The sequence below is a fragment of the Oncorhynchus nerka genome, linkage group LG17 (genome assembly GCF_034236695.1).
Source record: "Oncorhynchus nerka isolate Pitt River linkage group LG17, Oner_Uvic_2.0, whole genome shotgun sequence".
NCBI lineage: Eukaryota > Metazoa > Chordata > Actinopteri > Salmoniformes > Salmonidae > Oncorhynchus > Oncorhynchus nerka.
In genome coordinates, this window is record NC_088412.1 from 12,781,211 (window position 1) to 12,788,493 (window position 7,283).

Sequence of the window (7,283 nt, forward strand, 5' to 3'; positions counted from 1 at the left end):
CCTTATTATTATTCGACCATGCTGGTCATTTATGAACATTTGAACATCTTGGCCATGTTCTGTTATAATCTCCACCCGGCACAGCCAGAAGAGGACTGGCCACCCCACATAGCCTGGTTCCTCTCTAGGTTTCTTCCTAGGTTTTGGCCTTTCTAGGGAGTTTTTCCTAGCCACCGTGCTTCTACACCTGCATTGCTTGCTGTTTGGTGTTTTAGGCTGGGTTTCTGTACAGCACTTTGAGATATCAGCTGATGTACGAAGGGCTATATAAATACATTTGATTTGATTATCTGGTGGCTTTAAGCTGGTATTTTCTTCCTATTTCATCGTCCTAACTATCCCATAAAGTGTCTTTAGTGAGCTCATCAAGGGTTAAAGTCATTTTGTTTTCTTTCTCCAAATATCCACAAAATATTTATATATTTATTATTAATATCTTATTTATATTTCTTTATCTTTTTTTCCCCGTGGCAGTCCCAGGCAGAGTGTTAAGTGTGAAGGTGTGTGTGGGACAGACAGTGTGTCTGTTGTTTGGGGATGGTAGTCCGGTGCCTGGTGTCTGTCCCTCAGGCTCTGGGTACATGGTGCAGAAGGTCAGGTTGATACGAGGCCCTCGGTCGTGGTACTCTTTAGCCACTGAATGCTGATGAAGACACAAAAGCAAAGACTTTTGTGTCTTAGAGAGAGTTGACTGAACTGCGTTAATCAAGCACCTCCACTATGCTATTTTATTATAGAATAATAATATAGTAGACACTTTTAACGTTTTACCTACAGGTTGTCCCAGGAATCAAAAACACTATCCTGGCATTGCAAGAGCCACGCTCTACCAACTGAGCTACAGAGAACCATAACTTTAAGAAGCCTCCCCACAGCTGGATTTTTCATGTTGGGAAGACACAGTACACACACAGCTCACACACTGTATAACAAACAGACAGACAAACAGACAGACAGACCAGTACTTTGACCCACTGTTCTTTGGCATCATATCAGAAAATGGAGACTGAAATGGACTAGTGTCCTCTCTCTTTCTGCAGGCAGGCAGGCAGGCAGACAGACAGACAGACAGACACTCTGTACATGTCTCACTGACTTGGCAGACATAGTCCCACTTTTCCCCTCCTAGCTCCAACCAAAATCAGCCTGTTGTTTATCTAAAAACTGTCACCAGGGAATGGATCTTGGCGAAGACGAACTCTCAGTCCGGATTTAGACGGGACTGTTACCATGTACAGTATATTGTTTTTTTTTGTGTTGTGGTTTTCATGCCCCTGAGCTTCCAACCTGCACACTGATTTTTATTTATCTGAATTGTTGTTTATCACTTTCTGTGGTGCAAATAAGTTCAACAAAACTAAACTACCACAGTGGTTACACAGGAAGATCTGTACCCCAGTCTAAATATTTAGTGGACGTTTCAAACAGACGGTGAATTAATTAGACGCTGGGTGGGTTACCAGGTGAGCTATGGCAGACTAACTACTGCAATCCACATGGTCCTTTTCTGAATTCTCGGAGCGGGATGGGACTCCTGTCAGATTTTTGGCATAAAACGCAGCCGACCTTTTGTCTCAGTATGTTTCTCTCTCTTTCTGTCTCTTTAAATTAAGGATTGGGCCTTTTTACTGGTGCTTCTTTTACGATCCAGTGTCAAGGCCAGGAAACCACGGTAACTGACTGTGGAGCAGAAGAGATAACACAGAGAGGAGGAGAGAGAACACTGGGTGGAGGAGGAGGAGGAGGAGGAGGAGGAGGGAGAGAGAGAGAGAGAACACTGGGTGGAGGAGGAGGAGGAGGAGGGAGAGAGAGAGAGAGAACACCGGGTGGAGGAGGAGGAGAGAGAGAACACCGGGTGGAGGAAGAGAGAGGAGAGAGAGAGAGAGAGAGAGAGAGAGAGAGAGAGAAAAAAAACAGGTGGAGGAGGGGATAGAGAGAGAGAAAAACAGGTGGAGGAGGGGATAGAGAGAGGACACCAGGTGGAAGAGGGGAGAGAGAGAGAGAACACCAGGTGGAGGAGAGAGAGAGAGAACACCAGGTGGAGGAAGGGAGAGAGAGAGAGAGAGAGAGAGAGAGAGAGAGAGAACACTGGGTGGAGGAGAGAGAGAACACATCCAGAGAGAGAGGACTTGCATCCAGACCACAGCACACCCAGCCACATCCACACCCCCACCCCAATCAATCAACCCCCCCCCCCCACGTCAACCATGCCCACAGCCCATTTACGCCCCCTCAGATCAGATCTATGCCCCTCCTGCCCACCCCATGCACCCCACCGCCGCAAAGAGGGCCTCAACATGGAAGTCACACACACACACAGGCAGTGAGCGGGCAAACAGGCCCAACCCCCACTCTTACACTAGCCCAAGCCAATGGCATGTACCAGATGCTCAGCAGGCTCTGCTCACACTTACTGGTCTGAGGCCAAACCACACGACCAACAACATTGGACACTTTATGGAAAGCAAAGCATTCACTATATCATCCTGGAATATCCAAGGCCTGAGGTCATCTGCCTTTGGCCTAAAGAGCAGGACTTCACCAAAGAAATAGGTAATACAGACATTGTCATCCTGCAAGAAACCTGGTATAGAGGAGACGGACCCACTGGTTGCCCTCTAGGTTACAGAGAGCTGGTAGTCCCATCCACCAAACTATCAGGTGTTTAACAGGGAAGGGACTCAGGGGGTATGCTAATTTGGTATAGAGCAGACCTAACTCACTCCATTAAATTAATCAAAACAGGAACATTTTACATTTGGCTAGAAATTCAAAAGGAAATGATCTTAACAGAGAAAAATGTCCTCCTGTGTGCTACCTATATCCCCCCACTAGAATCCCCATACTTTAATGAAGACAGCTTCTCCATCCTGGAGGGGGAAATCAGTCATTTCCAGGCCCAGGGACATGTACTAGTCTGTGGCGACCTAAATGCCAGAACCGGACAAGAACCTGACACCCTCAGCACACAGGGGGACAAACACCTGCCTGCAGGTGACAGACAGCATTCCCTCCCCCATATGCCCCCCTAGGCACAACTATGACAACATAACCAACAAAAACGGGTCACAACTCCTGCAGCTCTGTCGCACGCTGGGTATGTACATAGTCAATGGTAGGCTTTGAGGGGACTCCAATGGTACACCTATAGCTCATCTCTTGGCAGTAGTACTGTAGACTACATTTTCACTGACCTCAACCCAGAGTCTCTCAGAGCGTTCATGGTCAGCCCACTGACACCCCTATCAGACCACAGCAAAATCAAAGTCTACTTGAACAGAGCAATACTCAATCATGAGGCATCAAAGCCAAAGGAACTGAGTTACATTAAGAAATGCTATAGATGGAAGGACTGCAGTTTGGAAACCTACCAAAAAACAATTAGGCAACAACAAATGCAATCCCTTTTAGACAATTTCCTGGGAAAAACGTTCCACTGAATAGTGAAGGTGTAACCTTGGCAGTAGAAAATCTTAACAGTATATTTGACCTCTCAGCTTCCCTATCAAATCTAAAAATCTCAAATAGAAAACCGAAGAAAATGAACAACAATGACAAATGGTTTGATGAAGAATGCAAAAATCTAAGAAAGAAATTGAGAAACCTGTCCAACCAAAAACATAGAGACCCGGAAAACCTGAGTCTACGCCTTCACTATGGTGAATCACTAAAACAATACAGAAATACACAACGGAAAAAGAAGGAACAGGACGTCAAATAAATTCATTAAAAATCCTACAATGTGATTTTCTGGAATTATTCTTCTCATTTTGTCTGTCATAGTTGAAGTGTAACTATGATGAAAATTACAGGCCTCTCTCATCTTTTAAGTGGGAGAACTTGCACAATTGGTGGCTGACTAAATACTTTTTTGCCCCACTGTATCAATTGTACAAACAAACTGCTTTGTATACATTCAAATTGGTTGTGCGTGTGTGTGTTCCCATTGGAACAAGCTAGTTTGGGAGCGCCTCCGGTAGTAGTCGTTAGCGTCAGAGCAAAGAGTGATAAAAATCCAGATTTAGTCCGTATGGCCAAACGGTACTATAGCTGTCGGTCAATATTAACTTCTAGAGCAGAAAGCCAGTAAGGTTAGAAATGAGAAGATATTCTCGTTCGGTGACCGAGCCGAAGTATTTTGTCCGCATACCGCGCTAAACCAGTGTGGACTGACTACAGGCATATCCGTGTTATGTACCGTGTCGCACCGGTCAACATAACGCTAGCAAAGTATGGCGAATAGTTTAATGTGAGACGTCACTAGTAAACCCACCCTTTCCAGGGTAAAAGGGACCCTATTTTGTGCTTGGAAGTGAGATTTCTGAACAAAGTAGGGTTAGTTTGCACAAGATGCTAAGCTAACAAAAGGGGGGGACATTTTTCACTTCCTGTGTTCCGTTTAAATTCCTCCGCCTTGCGGGACGGAAGTCCCACACTTTGTACTTCCGTTTGATTTCAGCATCCTGCATCACGGGTGGTGAAGAACCGCAAGTACATCTCTTAAAAGGAGTGGTGGAAATCCAAATGTGGATCACATTAAGATAATCCAGCAATCTCAATTGATTGGGTCTCATTCAATTTATTTATTTAAGTTGTCGGACATACCTTTCTAGGTTCTTCCAATTAAATGAGACACCTTAAACTTAGCAATAGTAACCTAGATGAACCAACTTAATTTAAAGTTTAATTCCCAGATAGCCTATCCAGGTATGATCTATGGACCACTCCACCACTATCAACCCCTCCACCACTAGACACCTCCACCACTATCAACCCTCCACCAGTATCGACCCATTCACAACTATCGACCCCTCCACAACTATCTACCCCTCCACCACTACCAACCCCTCTACCACTATTGACCCCTCCACCATTATACACCACTATCGATCCCTCCACCACTATCGACCCCTCCACCACTATCGACCCCTCCACCACTATCTACCACTATCCACCACTATCCACCACTATCCACCCCTCCACCACTATCGACCCCTCCACCACTATCCACCACTATCCACCCCTCCACCACTATCCACCACTATCCACCACTCCACCACTATCCACCCCTCCACCACTATCCACCCCTCCACCACTATCGACCCCTCCACCACTATCCACCCCTCCACCACTATCCACCCCTCCACCACTATCCACCCCTATCGACCCCTCCACCACTATCGACCACTATCCACCCCTCCACCACTATCGACCCCTCCACCACTATCAACCACTATCCACCACTATCGACCCCTCCACCACTATCAACCACTATCCACCACTATTAATCCCTCCACCCCTATTAATCCTCCACCACTATTAATCCCTCCACCACTATCGACCCCTCAACCACTATCAACCCCTCCACCACTATCGACCCCTCAACCACTATCGACTCCTCCACCACTATCGACCCCTCCACCACTACCAACCCCTCTACCACTATTGACCCCTCCACCATTATCAACCACTATCCACCCCTCCACAACTATCGACCCCTCCACCACTATCGACCCCTCCACCACTATCCACCACTATCCACCCTCCACCACTATCGACCCCTCCACCACTATCCACCCCTCCACTACTATCCACCCCTCCACCACTATTAATCCCTCCACCACCATCGACCCCTCCACCACTATCCACCCCTCCACCACTATGAATCCCTCCACCACTATCCACCCCTCCACTACTAATCGACCCCTCCACCACTATTAATCCCTCCACCACCATCGACCCCTCCACCACTATCCACCCCTCCACCACTATGAATCCCTCCACCACTATCCACCCCTCCACCACTATTGATCCCTCCACCACTATCGACCCCTCCACCACTATCGACCCCTCCACCACCATCAACCCCTCCACCACTATTGACCTCTCCACCACTATTAATCCCTCCACCACCATCGACCCCTCCACCACCATCGACCCCTCCACCACTATTAATCCCTCCACCACTATCCACCCCTCCACCACTATTAATCCCTCCACCCCTATGAATCCCTCCACCACTATTAATCCCTCCACCACTATTGACCCCTCCACCACTATTGACCCCTCCACCACTATCGACCCCTCCACCACTATTAATCCCTCCACCACTATCAACCACCATCGACCCCTCCACAACTATTAATCCCTCCACCACCATCGACCCCTCCACCACAGGACCCCTCCACCACTATTAATCCCTCCACCACTATCCACCCCTTCACCACTATCCACCCCTCCACCACTATCGACCCCTCCACCACTATAGACCCCTCCACCACTATCGACCCCTCCACCACTATAGACCCCTCCACCACTATCGACCCCTCCACCACTATCGATCCCTCCACCACTTGTGCTTAGTTCCATTCCATTTTTTTTATCCTAAAAAACTCCCAGTCATTAATGATTACAAGCATACCCATAACATGATGAAGCCACCACTATGCTTGAAAATATGAAGAGTAGTACTCAGTCATGTGTTGTGTTGTATTTGCCCCAAACATAACATTTTGTATTCAGGACAAAAAGTGAATTGCTTTGCCAATTTTTTTGCAGTATTACTTTAGTGGCTTATGGCAAACAGGATGCATGTTTTGGAATATTTGCATTCTGTTCAGGCTTCCTTCTTTTCACTCTGTCAATTAGGTTAATATTGTGGAGTAACTACAATGTTGTTGATCCATCCTCAGTTCTCCTATCACAGCCATTAAACTAACTGTTTTAAAGTCACCATTGGCCTCATGGTGAAATCCCTGAGAGGTTTACTTCCTCTCCGGGAACTGAGTTAGGAAGGACACCTGTATCTTTGTAGTGACTGGGTGTATTGATACACCATCCAAAGTGGAATTAATAACTTCACCATGTTCAAAGGGATATTCAGTGTCTGCTTTTTAAAATTTTCACCCCTCTACCAATAAGTGCCCTTCTTTGCGAGGCATTGGAAAACCTCCCTGGTCTTTGTGGTTGAACCTGTGCTTGAAATGAATTTCTCGACTGAGGGACCTTACAGATAATTGTATGTGTGGAGTACAGAGATTAGGTAGTCATTCAAAAATCATGTTAAACACTATTATTGCACAGAAAGTTAGTCTACACAATTTATGTGACTTGTTAAGCACATTTTCGATCCTGTACGTATTTAGGCTTGCCATTACAAAGGGGTTGAATACTTATTGACTGAAGAAATTTCAGCTTTTCATTATTTATTAATTTGTAAAACATTCTTACCACAAAATTCCACTTTGACATTATGGTGTATTGTGTGTAGATCAGTAACACAT

The 7,283-nt window shown here is 46.2% G+C and overlaps 1 pseudogene; it reads right to left on the reverse strand.

Moving 5' to 3' along the window:
• Nucleotides 1-451: 451 nt before the first annotated feature.
• LOC115121940 (alpha-ketoglutarate-dependent dioxygenase alkB homolog 3-like) overlaps nucleotides 452-7,283 on the reverse strand; it is a 28,672-nt pseudogene continuing 21,840 nt past the window's right edge.